Raw genomic sequence first — 15,373 nt, forward strand, 5'->3', positions numbered from 1 at the left:
CCAAACTCACGTGCTTCTGCCCAACATTCACCTTTACCACACACAGGCCAAGAGGTGATGTTGGTTATACAGTATAGTTAAATGTGTTAAAATTAATCTATTAAAATATATTATATGAATAAAAGATCCTCAAATGTAAAAGGTAAAATAAGGTGTAACCTAACACTCGATTATAAGTTAAAGTTTTACAAAATTCTCATTTGTTCTGAAAAAAATTAATCATTTATTAATTTTATGTTTTTTTCTGTCTTGGACTATATAAATTTTTATTTTATTTTTAAGGGAAGGGCCACACCATTGTAATTCTGAAGCCATTCTGGTACTACCTGGTGGATCATATGCAATGTCAATGATAGATACTTGAAATCAACTACATGCAAGGCAGTGCCTTTTCTCTTTTATCCTCTTTACAATCAGTATAATATTTTGTTTACATATTTGTTTCTTTGAAGGGCCACATTGAAACAATGCTCAAGAATTACTTCTGGATCTGTGTTCAGGAGATCCTATGGAGTACCTGAGATTGAACATGGGTTGGCAGTGTTCAAGGCAAATGTTCTTTCCCCTGTGCCATAATTTGGGCTGCAGTGTTTTTAAAAATGCTGTCATACACTTGGACAATATACTGCTCTTAAGATAGAACATATATGGGCTGGAGCTATAGCACAGCGGTAGGCATTTGCCTTGTTCTTGGCAGGTCAAAGGTGGACTTGGTTCAATCCCCGGCTTCCCATATGGTCCTCCTAGCTAGGAGCGATTTCTTAGTGCATAGCTAGAAGTAACCTCTGAGCATCACCAGGTGTGATCCCACCTCCCCCCCAAAAGATAGAACATGTTGAAACTAAATGATGTAATATTAAAATAAACTAAGCAGTAATAGTTTAAAAATACTTTTCTAATATTTCTTAGTTTCAGTTAAATTAATGTTAACTGCTAATATTGATGGAAAATATATATTTTGGGGGCCACATCTGGTGACATTCAGGGGTTACTCTTGGCTATGCTCTCAGAAATAGTTCCTGGCTTGGGGCAACTATATGGAACACTGGGAGATTGAATCACTGTTCATCCTAGGCTAGCATGGTCAAGGCAGATGCTTTGCTGCTTGTGCCACTGCTCTGGCACCTGAAAAGTATTTTTATATAATAAATAAAGATAAATTTCACATCTCAAATACTATATACAAGTATCATAAAGATTTTTTTTCTGTAGTCTAACATATTGGAATTCTTCTTTTCACCCTTAGTTTTATCCTTATATTTTCTAACCCTTCCAAACTTCTATCACAATAGCACAGATAACAAGTCTAGTTTGTACTTTTGAAATGAAAGATGAGTTTTCAATAATTTGAGATTAATCTTAATACTTGGTTGGGCATCAGAGCAAAACAATATAAAACTCAGGGTATCTTGAGATCCTGCAAATTATTTTCTTGGAACTATTTTCTTCTGTAAAGTTCTGTGTAATTTCTAGTTAAGAAGTAATAGAACATTGCATATTTCACAATCTGGTCAGTTTGGTCCAAATGGACAATGCAACATTCCTTAAAGACCATAAATCAAAGACTTCCTTTCCTCCCTATGAAACACTGAGCAGCCAGAATCAAACAAGCAGTGTAAATAGTAAGTCAGAACCCCTAAAGAGAACAGCAGGTAAGGCAGGCTGATAAAACAGAGACCTCCCCTCCATATGTGGTCATTTGGCAGTCCCATGATTCAGGCAAAAAAAAGACAAGAACCTTTGATCTACTTGAAAGGCTGGAGGATAGGAAATACAAATTAGAATGGCCTTTGAACTATCCAGTTGCACAGTTTTCCCTTATTCCTTGGATATTTTTTCTCCAAAATTCGGTTTTAATTTATATGAGCCCATGTAGATTTGTGATTTTGTCTATGTTTTTTACTGAGACTGGGAAAAATGTGCTTCTTTTTTTGTGTAGGTAAATGGGTCTACAAACTGATTTCCCTAACTTGGGAGCTAATTACAAGGCCTTTTCACTGGCTTCATAATTGCTTTCTCTGTTTCTCCTCTATTTCTTTTCATTGATATTCAACACAGAGCTAGAGTGATCTTTCAAAACTTCACACTGTGCACACTCATCTTTCTTCTGTTAAATAACCATCAGGACTTTGCAGCAAACAACATGGCCTTGGAGACCTAACATTCATAGTCCCAATATTTACTGCCTCTCTGACACAGTTTTCTATTTCTCTATTCTTTAGTCATCATTTATTTTTTTGCTCTTTGCCTGTTTAGTATTTTAAGTTTTTCATCTTTCAGTGATTCTCCGAGGATACTCTTGGCTGTCAGCTTGAGGATTGCTCTTGGTAGAGTTTTATGGTGTTAAGAATAAAGACCAAGGAACAAACCCAGGTCCCTTACACATGTGATGAATCCCAGTGACCTATCTCTTTGGTCCTCGTTTTTTTTTTCTTGCCTTTCTCTTTCAGATTTTTCAATAGTTTCAGAAACTTACGTTTTCTGTACCATGCATGAAACACTCTGTTCTACTCTGCACACAAATCAATATTTTTTATTTCTTTAGATTTCTCCTTACTAATGTTACCAGTGTTGCCCTTTCTTACTTCTTTAAAGTAATCAGTCTTATACTCCAACCACTCCTCATCTGCTAAACTCATGTTTTATTTCTTCATTGATATTCATGTAATTGTACATATATACACATATAAATTTTATATATAAATTATATATTTTAAAATAATAAATATATATTAATTTACTTGCGCACCTCAAATTATAATATTTTGTGTAAGCAAGGCAGTTTTCCAAGTGACTTTCTGAGTTATTTCTTGTGATTTACTAATCAGTGATTTACTGAATTACTGATGAAGTATTTTCTAGGACAAGTAAAACAAGCTCCAGAAATAACTATTAGGTATATAATAAATTTGTTACATGCACTCTTGTTGGAATACTACTTCTACCAAAAAAAAAAAAGGGTGTCCCCAGCTTCCTCTTTACTTTTCACCAATCCTTTTGACACATAAAAGTTCACCTTGACTAGATAAGCTTGATATATATTTCTGTTTCTTGACTCTGCCCTCATCATCCCTCTTGCATTTGAGCTGGTCAATAATGAGAAGTTTTGGTTTGGTGGACCTGGAGACCATGAAGCAAGAAGCAATCCGACTCCATGCTTTTGTCCTTCATGACTGTCTAGGTTTATTGATTTGCACATGACTCTACTTCAGACCCACTCAGTCATGGTTGGAAATAAGGAGTGTGGGGTATTTTCATACTCTATATGCCACAATTGTTTGAATCTACTTTATTTTTTTTTTCAGGACTGGAAATTGTATTCAAAAGTCTATACAGTGTTGGGGGATGAGCCTGGGGCCCTGTGCATTGCCAAATATGTGTACTAGTTCCTTAGTCATTTCCATACTCTGGAATCTAAATTAATATAAATAACTGGTATAGTGCAGAAGAAGTGAGAAGTAAAGAGAAGTGTGACTTTAGTCAGTGATATATTTTCCTAAATGAGAGTTATTCAATACAGTATCAATTGAATTATCAATTTAATAATACAAAATATTATCCCCCAAATCTTGATACTAATTTTAGTCTTCTATATTAAAATGTCCTTTAAAAGACTTCACATTTTTAAAATAACAAAATATAATTGGAGTATAAAACTAGAACAAGAATACAGCTGAGGTCATATATTATTTTTTTCTATTCAGGAACAAAAAGGCATGACTATGTTTCTTATTTTTAATGTAAGGAATTTAGAAACACCACCAAAAAGGTGTATGTGAAATCTTATGCATTAAAAAAACTCAAACACTACATGAAGTGCATCACAAAGAGTGATGAATGAGTTAGAGAAATAACTGCATTGAGAATTATCATAACAATGTGAATAAATGAATGTCTATAGTACAGGCTGGGGTGGGTTGGGGAGGAGGGAGATTTGGGACATTGGTGATGGGAATGTTGCACTGATGAAGGGGGTGTTCTTTACATGAAACCCAACCACAACCATATGTAATCAAGTTGTTAAAATAAAGATATTAATTTAAAAAACTCAAGCATAACTGGTAACTGTACATTACCATTAGCTAGTGCACTTCAAAAACTGCGTGACGCAAGTTGCTGGATAGAATTCTGAAATAGATTAGCAGAATTTGTATAAAATGTTAGGAGATAGGGCATGAGAAATTGAAAGAGTTCATCAAGTTTAATAATTAATAGATATATTCTGACTCCATCATAGGTGATGAGTTATTGTTTAATATATATAATGATTTGTTTTTATTTATTTCTATTACAAAATAAATATTTCACTTATAATACTTTTCAGCATCATATATGTACAATCTTCTCTTTAATATACAAACTGAAAAATTTTTGTGACAAAAATTTGAGCTTAATAATTATGTTGACAGCAGATATAAAAAGGAGAAAGAGCCATTCTTTTTTATTTATAATCTCTCAAGTTAAGATTTTGATTTTCTTGTTTAAAAAAATAAATAACATGGATAAAAACAAATGTAATATTAATTTATTCTTTTTGTTTGTTTGTTTCTGAGTCACACCTGGTGGTGCTCAGGGGTTACTTCTGGCTCTGTGCTCAGAAATCTTTCCTGGCAGGCTCAAGAGATCATATGGGATGCTGGGGATTGAACCAGGGTCTATTCTGTGTTGGCCGGTGCAAGGCAAATGCCCTACCACTGTGCTATTGCTTTGCCCCTTATTAATTTATTCTTATGTGGATCATACAAAATTAAAACATAAATAATGCCTAAATTCTGAGAACATATTGATATTCTCAGAATAAAAATAGATTTGAGGTAAAATAAGAAGGTATAGAAAATCAAAGATAAGATGGTGAAAAAATCCTGGCCTTTTCTATAAAAATATACTATATAATTAAGACATAATCATCATAATAAATGTGCTTCAATAAAAATAGTTTTTGTAAAAGGTGAAAGATTTATGCAACATGAAGAGAAACCAAAGAAACCCAACTACAATTATATTTGTAATCAAGGTGTTCAAATAAAGATATTAATTAAAAAAAGAAAATAAACTGTAGTTCAAGAAAGATTTTGTGTATTAATGATCTATTGAACATAATAAATACTGCTTGCTTAAAAATAGTTTTTGTTTTTTTATTATACATTATGCATTTATAATATTATACATTACATATTATACAATTTTATTCTTAAAACATATTTTAATATATGATTATTATAATATGCAATATGTAATAATTATCTGTGCATATTAAATTATATAGAAAATATATTAATAAATAATATCTCTATAACATATTAAATATACAATATAAATTTAAGGTGTGTTTTTATTTCTCAATTATAATAATTGTTAGATTATATTTTATGTAAATTAAAAATATTGTTCTAATATTGAAACAATAATAATAGTTTTCCTTATAAAATGACATTTATTATTCAGCTATTATAAATAATTTAAATCTTTAGCAGAATTCAATTACAATACTTGGCATTAATATTTATTTAAAATGCATAATATTACTCACAATATAGAAATGGAAAAATGATGCTGTATACAGCTAGTGCAAAACATGCCTAAGAAAAATATGAAGAGTATTAAGAAGTTCTAAATGAAAAACAATGATACAAGTCAGGGAGATAGCTCAAAGGAATGAACCCTAAATTTGATCTTTGACCACGTAACTCCCCTGTAATCTCTGGGCCTGAATATAGCTGCATGTGTAGCTGAATATAGCTGCAGGATTGTTTGGTTTTAGCATGGTAAAATAATTAATACCATGTAGCAAAATGAATGCTTATACTTACTAGGTATAAGAAAACAGGTAGTATTAAAACACTGAATAAATATGCTCATGACCTTACTTGATGTAATTCCTAAACTTAAACAGAATGCTGAGTTTAACAATGTTAGAGATTTGTAAATGGAATATAAATGCTTGAGCTTTATCATAGTATTTGAAGTATATGATTTATATAGTGACCTGTTAGTTTTTGATAAAATTTAACCTTAAAGGAGAATTACTATGCCTATGTTCTTTATTTTTTGGTGAATATCATCTGATAACTAAATCTGGTAGAATCCAGGTGGAATTCAGCTGGAATAAAGTTTAGTCCATAGTCAGAAAAAATCAATAATTTGTTTTACAGAAAAGTAATTGTAAAAAGTATAACAACTAACAAATCTACATAACCAACTACATTTGAAAATGTTATAATTTTATGTTGTTCTACATATTTGAAGTTGTGAAACGTTGATTGTTTGGAGATATTTGCTTCACCTCCTTTCCTCATTTCAATAAAGAAGGCAAAATAAATAACACCTCAAAAGATAATTTTTCATTAAGTTAACCAAATAGAACCAATAACTTTAATTTATTTTGGACTGATTTTTAGCTTAAACTTTATTATGTGTATTTCTGCCCCTATTCTATTTTAGTTAATTGTACAAATATTTTAGCAATTGATAATATTAAATAAAAGCAAGTTTTGAAATTATAATGTTTTCTAAATATGTATTCCTTAAATTCTCATAATCAGTGTAATACAAGGTGCTTTTTAGTCATTTATTCTGTACAAGTAAAAATGCTGTTAAATTGGATGTAATTTAAATGTGATACAAGGTACCGATATGCCAATATCTTTTAAATGATACATTGAATTCAGGCATCTTGTGGTATATTCCTTTTCCACAGATGTGAATACAGATCTGAAGTTTCCTGCCTCCATCTGTTCAGTGGGCATTATGATTCAATATATAGAATTGAGGTTGAAATTTTTTAACTAGTTAGTTCTTCCAGACTTTAAATGTTTGATCTTTAATTTTTGTTTCTATTCCAACAAACTGCTCTTTCATGATCATAACACATGTTAGTACCATTGCATATAAAGTTAACAAATGGTTCCTATATTTCTCATCAAATTATTTCATACATTGATATAATGTGATGTTTAGCAACTGTGTCTGGAACATTATTCATGGGTTGCTTTATTCATCAAAGTAGCTCACCTGTAAATGAACATTTTTTACTACAAAAGGTAAATATGGGATAATCACAAAATCATGACATATATATTATTTATAAGAAATTTTCAAGTTCAATTATGTTTTAATATATTATAAATGTTCTCTTAAATATTAAATTATATATTATAGGTATATTACAATACATTTGTAAATAAGATAAAACTTATATTATTACTATGGTATTAGATTCATAATAAATTATACTTTTTTGACAGTCTTTGTACATCTGTATACTGGACCTTGAACTACCTCAAAACAACTTCTAAGGGCATGACAACAGAGTGAACTATGGCCGCCCATGAAGGATAGAGCCTGATAATTTTGAACTGCCTGAAGAGGCACTGAAGGTGATGTGTACTGGACCATGAACTGCCCCACACAGAACAACTGACGAGGGCATGACAGCAGAGGTGAGCTGTCTCTGCCTACCAAGGGCATAGCCAGGGAAGCACAGCCACTTCACTTCACTTTGTGACAGAGCACATCTCCTAGCAATAAACCCCAGCACAACACCCAGAAAACACTACACTAGGTATTGAGACAAGTAGTCAACCACATGTAAAAAAAAAGTGAACTCAGACCTCCATCTAACACCATGCACAAAGGCTAAATCCAAATGGATTAAAGACCTTGATATCAGACTCAAAAATATATTATATAGAACAACGTGTAGGTAAAACACTCCAGGATATTGAGACTAAAGGAATCTTCAAAGAGGAAACAGCACTCTCCAAAAAAGTCAAAGCAGAGATAAACAAATGGGAATATATTAAGCTGAGAAGCTTCTGCACCTCAAAGAAAATAATGAATGGGATATAATAGCCACACAGAGCATAGGAGAAACTATTTACCCAATACCTATCAGATAAGGGGCTAGCATATTAGATATACAAGGTCTGACAGAATTTAACAAGAAAAAATAATTTAACCCCATCAAAAAATGGGAGAAGAAATGAACAGACAACTTCTCAAAGAAGTTCAAATGGCCAAAAGACTCATAAAAAAATGCTCCATATTACTAATCAAAACAAAACAACAATGAGGTACCATCTCACAGAGATGTGTGCTACAGAGAATGGCACACATTACAAAGAACAAGAACAATCAGTGTTGCTGGGAACATGGAGAGAAAGGAACTGTCATTCACTACTGGTGGAATGCCGCCTAGCCCAGTCTTTATGGAAAACAATATGGAGATTCTTAAAAAAACTGGAAATTGAGCTCCCATATGATTCAACTATACCACTCCTAGGGATATACCCGAGGAACAAAAAATCACACCTTTCTCCTCACACTTATATTCATTGCAGCACTATTTACAGTAGTGAAAATCTGGAAACAGCCAAGATGCCATTCAACAGATGAAGAGCTAATGAAACTATTGCATATATACACAATGGGATATTATGCAGTCATCAGGAGAGATGAAGTCATGAAATTTTCGTATACATGGATGGAATTGGAAACTAATATGCTGAGTGAAATAAGTCAGAGGAAGAGAGATAGACACAAAATAGTCTCACTCATCTGTGGGATTTAAGAAAAATAAAAGACATTATTTCAACAATACACAGAGACAATAGAGTTGAGGACTGAAAGGATCGGCCCACAATATGAAATTTACCACAAAGAGTGGTGAGCGTAGTTAGAGAAATAACTACACTTATATTTATCATGACAATGGTAGTGAGTGAGAGAAATAAAATACCTGTCTCAAATACAGGGTGAGGATGGGAGAGGAGGAAATTTGGAGGCATTGGTGATGGGAAGGTTTCACTGTGAAGGGAGGTGTCCTTTTTAGAACTAAAACCCAACTATAAACATGTTTGTAATAATTTTGCTTAAATAAATATATAAAAAATAATATATTATACAAGCAAAATTATATAAAATTTACATTTTTGTGAAGTTAAAATATTGAAAGGAATGTGTTCATATCACTGCTAAAAATAAATTTCTAGAAGCCTATTTTAATACCTACAAACTGCTTTATAATAGCTAGTAGAACTTACCCTTTTTGTTTAGTATATAATTCCTCTTTGGTTTTTAGACCACCAATAGCAAGATAATAACAATCAAAGAGTCTGAAAGTAGCAGTATTGGGGTAATGAGCATGTCACGTTAAGCAACTTGTGATTATTTTATCCTAAGTACCTCTAAGACTGATGTCTGCACACAGAGCTTGGAGTAAGCTCTAAATAAAGTGTGTTCCCCAAAAGTATTTTTGCTTTAATTACTCGCTGCATTAATTTAGTCATGTGCTATATTAATCTGTCTAAGATTATCAGTGACTATTATTTGGTAGCTTAAATAACATATTCCTTATTCACAGTTATTAAAGCTGGGAGTTAATTTTGTGATAAACATGTCAACACATTAGGTTGATACTAAGGTTTGTTTTTTATGGTATGAAAATAGACACTAAGTGAGTATTCACATGGCTTACTTTGTTCTGTATAAATGGAGTAAATACTTGAATATATATTTCATATAATTATATCACATTATATACCTCATACATCTCTAAATATTATCACTTTGTTAGTAGTTTTAACATATAAATTTTATTTTTCAGTCACCTTTTTAACACTCTGCACTAAAGTAAAATAAAGATGAATTAGAGAGGGGCTAAAGCGGTGGTGCAGAGATAGAATATTTACCTTGCATATGGATAACTCAGGACAAACCTCAGTTCAATTCCCCAGCGTCCCATATGGTCCCCCAGGCCAGGACCTATTTCTGAGCCCAGAGCCAGGAGTAACGCCTGAATGTGTGGCCCAAAAAACCAAAAGAAAAGAAAGAGAAAGAAAGAAAGAAAGAAAGAAAGAAAGAAAGGAAGGAAGGAAGGAAGGAAGGAAGGAAGGAAGGAAGGAAGGAAGGAAGGAAGGAAGGAAGGAAGGAAGGAAGGAAGGAAGGAAGGAAGGAAGGAAGGAAGGAAGGAAGGAAGGAAGGAGGAAGGAAGAAGAAAGAAAGAAAGAAAGAAAGAAAGAAAGAAAGAAAGAAAGAAAGAAAGAAAGAAAGAAAGAAAGAAAGAAAGAAAGAAAGAAAGAAAGAAGAAAGAAGAAAGAAAGAAAGAAAAAAGAAAGAAAGAAAGAAAGAAAGAAAGGAAGAAAGGAAGAAAGGAAGGAAGGAAGGAAGAAAGGAAAGAAGGAAGGAAGGAAGGAAGGAAGAAAGAAAGAAAGAAAGAAAGAAAGAAAGAAAGAAAGAAAGAAAGAAAGAAAGAAAGAAAGAAAGAAAGAAAGAAAGAAAGAAAGAAAGAAAGAAAGAAAGAAAGAAAGAAAGAAAGAAAGAAAGAAAGAAAAGAAAGAAAGAAAGAAAGAAAGAAAGAAAGAAAGAAAGAAAGAAAGAAAGAAAGAAGAAAAGAAAGAAAGATAGAAAGAAAGAAAGAAAGAAAGAAAGAAAGAAAGAAAGAAAGAGAAAGAAATAAAGGAAAGAAAGAAGAAGGAAGGAAGGAAGGAAGGAAGGAAGGAAGGAAGGAAGGAAGGAAGGAAGGAAGGAAGGAAGGAAGGAAGGAAGGAAGGAAGGAAGGAAGGAAGGAAGGAAGAATTAACTAAAGACCATAATCAGCCCTAAATCAATAATCATATTAAGTAAAACATAGGCAGAACAATTCATGACATTTCTTACAGAAGCAACTTCAATGTTTTAACCAATAAATGAAAGCAAAGATAAATAAAAGGGACTACATCAAAGTTAAAAGCTTCAGCTTTCCAAAGAAATTATGACCAGAATTGAAAGAAATACTCTAGACTAGATTATATTTTCCCACCACTCACCGCATAAAGAGCTAACATTGTCGTTATATATATATAGAGCGGAAATACTTCACACAGGTACAAAACCTCACTTAAAAATTGTGGGGAAAAAGACTATACCCTAGGCTCTGTTCTAGGTTATAAACAAAAACCAAGACCACTAATTACAGAAGACTGATTACAACAGAGATGGAACAGAACTCCTAGAACCGTAATGAAAAACCTCTTCTAGCCTTCACCCTATGACCTACACAAATAACAAGATCTCCAGCTACAGAGGCAGGATATAATAACCTATATCTGAGTGGAAAGTTTCCTGACCCCATAAAAAAGAACTTGGGGTGTGAAAAATGAGTGAGCATCGAGGAGGTAGTTGTTCCCATTGGCAGTATGCTTCAAGGGCGGAGAAACTGTATCTTTTAGGCCAAGGGAATTCCTGCGTAATTTTTCCTATATTTACCATGCCTATGCAAAAACAAACATACAAACAAACAAAAGAAATACAACACTTTTTTTTTTTAAAGAAGTTGCTGGTCTGTTTTTTTTTTCTTTTCTGTTTTTCTTTCGTTTTTATTTTTTATTTTTTTCTTTTTTCCGTAGCTGATGGTTTCGATTTTTGGCTTATTCTGTGTTTATTCTTTTTGTAATCTTGTTGATACTCCCTTTTATTGTTTTTTGTTTCTGTTTGGTCTTGTTTTACTACCTTTTTCTTCTTCTTCTTTTTCCTTTCTTCTTCTAAATGGATATTTATAACACCTAGACGAACTCCTAGTTTTTTCTTCTTCCCCCAGATGGTACCAAGGCCAGACAGTTGAATATTCATTTGGTGGAAGTAAAAACTGAATACCAAATCTAAAGTCAACGACACAAGAATTGATACCCAATCTACAACAAGCTATACAAGGGGGAAACAGTTGCACTAGCACAAGGGTGGCAAACAAGTTCGACACAAAGAGCCAATATTTTAAACTGTGAGAGTCAGAGAGCCACACCAAGCAGTGACCTGCCAAAACAGACAAACACTCACACAAAAGCATCTAATTTTAACAATAATTTATTAAACACATATTGCATTTTGCCATTTTGAGTGAGGGTAAAAATTCTGCAGTGATGGTGAGGCTGTGCTGGTCCTCCACACTAAGAACTAATGGCAAGATGTGACCCAACTTGTGACACACGGGTCCCTGCTCGCTGGCCTGTGCAGTTGTTTCCAAGGGATGGGAGATGGGATGACTCAGCCTGGGGGCGGGACTCCACGCTTGGAGATCTCTCCTCAGAGGTCCCTCCTCAGAAGCAGCAGAACAAAATCCAAACTTGGCAAAGAGCAACAGGATACAAAATAAGAGGCAAAGAGCCGCATTCATTTTGGCCTGGAGCTGCATGCGGCTGGAGAGCAGCGTGTTCACCACCCCTGCACTAACATTACGGGGGTAAAGGAGGGAGATGTGAGATGTATGCTGTGAACAGGGGTGGAGGCAGGGCAACACCTGGTGTTGGGAATGCCCTTCACTCATTGTCACTATGTGCCTGAAATATTACTGTGAGAGAATTGTAATTCACTTTGACCACAATAAAACTTAAAAAAAAATTGTGGGGAGAAAGAACACAAACATCCTCAATAATAAGATGAAAAATTCTAAGCTCACTCATCATTAGGAAAATGCAAATCAAATTATCAATGAGACATTATCTCATACCAATGAGATTGACACAAAGAACAAAAGAACCAAAGTTTATATGGATTTGGGGAGAAGGGACCTTCATTCACTATATATATATCAACCAACCTAGCCTATTCTGGAAAATATGGACATTCTTCAAAATATTAGGAATTGACCTTCCATATGACTCAGAAATTCTTCTTACTGCAAGGTCCCCCAACCTGTGTTTATTTATGTATTTCCACCCTTATGTTCATTGCAGCATTATTCACAACAGCTGAAACTGAAAAAAATCAAATGTTGAAGAATAAATGACTGGATAAATTAACTATCTATTGTGTGTATGTAATGTGTGTATTTCTACCATACTTAGCAAAAAAAAGATGAATTAATGCAATTTGATGCTAAATTGATAGATCTGGAAAGTATCATGCTGAGACAAATTAGTCAAAAGAAAAGGTACAAACATAAAATGTGTTAGTTTATATATCACATGCAGGATAAAATGAAACATAGGGGAATAACAAAGCCCCAAAGCTACAAAAACTGAGAATTAGTCTTTAGGAAGAAAATTATAAGAGGGGATGAATGGGGAGATTACAATGGGAGAAAGCATTGGGACAATAGTGGAGAGAGTGCTCACTGGTGGAAGGTTGCAATGCTGAAATGTTGTTATGTGTGAAACTCTATCATTAACCATACATACATATTATATGTTAGTTGGTTGATTGTTTTGGGGTCATACCACAACTGTTACTTATAACTTCATACTCAAAGATTTCTCCTGGTAGCTCTCAGGAGAGTCTGTAAGCTGGGGAGGAATTAAACCCAGGTAGGCCACACAGCAAATATCCTGCCTGCTGCAATACACATCATTCAGAGTGATGATGATGTAAATTTTTCTTAGCTTGCTTTTATTTTTTTATAATTTTTTATTATTTTTTTCTTTTTGGTTTTTGATCGACACCTGGTGATGCTCGTGGGTTACTGCTGGCTATGCGCTCAGAAATTGTTCCTGGCTTGGGCGACCAAATGGGACTCAGGGTAAACCGCGATCAGTCCTAGGCTAGTGCGGGCAAGGCAAACTCCTTACAACTTGTGCTGATCTACATAAGAATGTGTATAATTTCTGGGGCCTGAGCTGTCTTTATTCCAATACAATCAGGGAGATGCAAATCAAAACAACTATGAGGTACCACCTCACACCACAGAGATTGGCACACATCACAAAGAAGGAGAACAAGCAGTGTTGGCAGGGATATGGAGAGAAAGGAACTCTTATCCACTGCTGGTGGGAATGCCGTCTAGTTCAACCTTTATGGAAAGCAATATGGAGATTCCTTCAAAAACTGGAAATCGAGCTCCCATACGACCCAGCTATAACACTCTTAGGAATATATACCCTAGGAACACAAAAATACAATACAAAAATTTCTTCCTTACACCTATATTCATTGCAGCACTATTTACCATAGCAAGACTCTGGAAACAGCCAAGATACTCTTCAACAGACAAATGGCTAAAGAAACTGTGGTACATATACACAATGGAATATTATGCAGCTGTCAAGAGAGATGAAGTCATGAAATTTTCCTCTACATTGATGTACATGAAATCTATTATGCTGAGTGAAATAAGTCAGAGATAGAGAGAAAATGCAGAATGGTCTCACTCATCTATGGGTTTTAAGAAAAATGAAAGACATTCTTGCAATAATAATTTTCAGACACAAAAGAGAAAAGGGCTGGAAGTTACAGCTCACCTCATGAAGCTCACCACAAACAGGGATGAGTTTTGTTAGAGAAATAACTACATTTCGAACTATCCTAATAATGAGAATGTATGAAGGAAATAGAAAGCCTGTCTAGAGTACAGGCGGGGGTTGGGTCGGAAGCAGGGAGACTTGGGACATTGGTGATGGGAATGATGTAGTGGTGATGGGTGGTGTTCTTTACATGACTGAAACCCAAACAACACAATCATGTATGTAATCAAGGTGTTTAAATAAAAACAATATATTAAAAAAAAAGAAAATGGGAGCCACACCCTAGGGGATTTGGCTCCTTCTTTTATTTGACCTCTAAAACAATAAAGCCCAGCTCAGTGAAGACCATGTTCCTAGATTCTTATTACTTCCTAATAATTCCTTATTTTGCATTTGAAGTTAGCTTGCAAAGAGCTGTCTTGAGTTGTGACCTCCTTTGTAACTCAGAACTCTTACAGCTCACATCCATAGCTTAAGTATTGTTTACTATTAAACTTTGCTTTTTGATTGTAAATATTATTCTCTATACCTATGACTGGCTTTAATCCTTATAAATCCCCCTGCTTAAAGATTAAACTTGTCACACAGAAGATGTGTTGACCCCACAAAAAAATTGTACGTTCTTTTTCTGGAATAGAAAATATCTGAATAAGTTATCAGAAGCAAGATTTTGACCACATAGCTAAGAGATAGAGCTTTTAAAAGAAAGGTTACATGATAAGTTTCTGCCTGATGTTTCTTTCTCCAATGTAGAAACTTGTCTCAGTCACGAGTATTTGAAAAACATCTACATTTCTGTCATCTTTTTGCCATTCACAATACAGACCAGGCAAAGGCCCTTGTTAGAGGTATATATGGGGAACATTTACTGTACCTCCTCTTTTTATACAGTCAATGTAAAGAACACAGCCTGTGGTAAGCATTGGAGGCCTTATCTTTTATTTTCTTTTGTATAATATATATATAACCCTTCACCAGTGCAACATTCCCATCACCAAAATCCCAAGTGTCCTTCCTCCCCACCCTAAACTGGCCTGTACTCTAGACAGGCTTTCTAGTGGATCAAACACTTCTGAAATTCATTTGGAACAATAAAAAAACAAGAATAGTTAAAGCAATACTTGGGAAAAGAAATATGGGAGGTATTACTTTCCCCAACTTTA

The 15,373-nt window shown here is 33.9% G+C and overlaps 1 non-coding gene across 1 annotated transcript; it reads right to left on the reverse strand.

The window, feature by feature from the left end:
• Positions 1-15,009: 15,009 nt before the first annotated feature.
• On the reverse strand, positions 15,010-15,141 carry LOC126005258 (small nucleolar RNA SNORA51). Its single transcript, XR_007494422.1, has one exon. It is a non-coding gene; the product is annotated as a small nucleolar RNA SNORA51 (small nucleolar RNA).
• Positions 15,142-15,373: the final 232 nt, after the last annotated feature.

The sequence above is a fragment of the Suncus etruscus genome, chromosome 3, assembly GCF_024139225.1.
Source record: "Suncus etruscus isolate mSunEtr1 chromosome 3, mSunEtr1.pri.cur, whole genome shotgun sequence".
In the NCBI taxonomy this organism is placed as follows: Eukaryota; Metazoa; Chordata; class Mammalia; order Eulipotyphla; family Soricidae; genus Suncus; species Suncus etruscus.